This window comes from Rhagoletis pomonella, unplaced genomic scaffold (assembly GCF_013731165.1).
Source record: "Rhagoletis pomonella isolate Grant_MI unplaced genomic scaffold, Rhpom_1.0 Rhpom_scaffold_03682, whole genome shotgun sequence".
Lineage (NCBI taxonomy): Eukaryota > Metazoa > Arthropoda > Insecta > Diptera > Tephritidae > Rhagoletis > Rhagoletis pomonella.
In genome coordinates, this window is record NW_023462234.1 from 232 (window position 1) to 2,835 (window position 2,604).

Here is a 2,604-nt window from a genome sequence, read left to right on the forward strand (position 1 = left end):
TAAAAACAATTCAAAAATATTTAAAATAGTGTTGAATGATTTCAGATATGGTTTTTGCTTTAATATCTCAGAATTTCATATAAAATGAGAACTGTTATCTTTGAGGGTGCATAAGATGAAAAAATAATAGTAATACTAATAGATATTTGGCAAAATACCATTCAATTTGATTTTCACAACTTGTCAGAAAAATACTAAGATGCCACAGCGATACAAATTTGTTCATTTGGTTGCAATTCAATTTGTTATAAGTGAAAGCATCTACTTCCTTGTAGAAAATTGAGATTTATAAGGTTTGCAATACTAGAGTGAATCACCCCATGACGGTCAGATTTGCCAATCACAATTGATCACTGCCAATAAAGTTTATGGAAAATTGTTATATTTTGGCAAACTCATTCACATATACTTGAACAAATGCAATCCTCTAATACTGAAGAAATCGTTTTTGAATTTCAAGCAGATTTTGCCACTACTAAAATCGAATAACCTCAGAAATTTATCGCCAACAAACAATAATTATTTTTTTCCGCACTGTCTGTGTAAATCATAATTTCCATGGCAAAAACTTACGAAGTCGCTGAACAAAAAATAAGAATTTTCACTCATGCAGCGGAGGGTGTATTTAAAAAAGCAAATTTAAAAGGAAAGTTGGTCACCGTAGCGTTTGTGTACATTTTTTAATTTTTGTAATAACTTGTTACCCTTATATTATATTTAGTGAGTTATCCTTGTGCAATATATTTATTCGAAAGCAGTTTGAATGCTCAAATGAAAATGCGTATTTTTTTTATTACATGTGAGCAGGAAGGAATGTTACTTACACGCCATGTACATGGCCTTACTCGTTTATGGTGTAAAGGACCGGTGACCATATTTGGAAATAAAAATTAATTTCAAGCTTTCATTATGTATACCTTAACCGGAAACTTAATATTAAAAAAGTGTCTTGCAGTGCACAATACATCAGCTGTCACAGCTCTCGGCCAAAATCGCTTAGGTGGTCACAGAGCCAAACAAGAGAACTTATCATCCTCAGTAAAAGCATTGATATACAGCATCGTTGATCCGGATTAACGGCGCAGTTGATCTGATTAAAATTATACCTTGACACACGGCAGTAATGCGGCAAGGTCGTGGGTTGAGCTCCATGGCCAGTAGAACTTTAATTTATTTCTTTTTTATTCATTCATTTATTAGTTCTATATTTGTTTAAGGTGGCTTTCAGTTAGTTGTTGTTGACTTTTTTAATAAAATTAAACTCTAAAAAATTAAATTAACTAATAGTAAAATAAAAATTGCAAAAAAATAAAATATGAAAATAAAATAAAGTAAAACCAAATATATATATCAAAAAAAAAAAATAAGCAAAATAAAAACAAATATATTTTTGGAAGTCGCTACAACCGAGGATCGAACCTGGCACCTACAGACTTGTAGCACGAAACTCTCACCACTCGGCTACCGCGGACGCCAAATCCGCTTGATTTGTTGGCTTACTCTTATAAAAGACAACAGCTGGTCGCTTTTACCATTGTTGTCATCGATAATTCCCCTGATCGGAGTTAATTCCCAAAAAATTCGTGCATTTGTTCGGTTGCTTATGCGCATTTTAAAGAGGAAAATGCATGGGTTAATGCAAATAAAGGCTGTTTATGCAGATAAGCGATCCCGTTTGTCACCCGTATAAGTATCTTTTCGCAAAAAAGCAGTAGATGCATTATTTTCAAACCTGCATGTTACAGAGAACGACAAATTTTGTTTGCTGGTTACATACTCCCTTCATTCACCATCCACTTAATCGTGTATACGCATACTTAGCCAACTGCCACTTCCCCGTGACAGAGCAGCTGAGTAAATACTTCATGATCAACACACAAAGCAGCACTATATGTGTTTACACAAATACTGATAAATAAGATATAGCTAGTTAGTCGGTTTAAGTACATATGCATATATTTTTACAATGCGCAAAAAGCATGTTGATGCGCTTCCATTCACATCCGGCGTGTGAATGACATACCAAAGAATACAAGCTTTGTTGAGTTATGATGCATGCTTGTTCAGTATTCGAAACAAAACATATGAGTAGTTACATAAATATATTTTTAATTAATTTACTTAATGCGTTTTTTGTCTTGCTAATGAACTCTTATATGAGTAATTGAAGAGCCTAAATTTACAACCAGGCACTTTGACGACTGACACATGGACACCTGCCCACATTTACTATTTTTGAATATACCTAAACGAATATGTACGTAAAATGTACGTCGTACATACTTACAGAATTATATTGTATTAAATTTTAATTGTGTTTTTGTTTCAAAAATTTATTTTAAACAAATAATTTTTAAACAAAAAACAAAACCGACTTCAATTCTCATATAAAAATTTTAGATTATCGTTAATTTCTTCATGATTCGATAATTGGATTTAAACCAAACTATTATGTGGAGTTGATCACCTTCTCCTTTTTGTGAAGTCGGTTAAAAAACGTTAACAATTTTCTAATGTGGAGATATGTACATAGATTGTTATTAGCGATACTGAATTTTTCCCAATAAGAAATTTAGCTGCTGATGTTATACAGGGGGTTTCGGG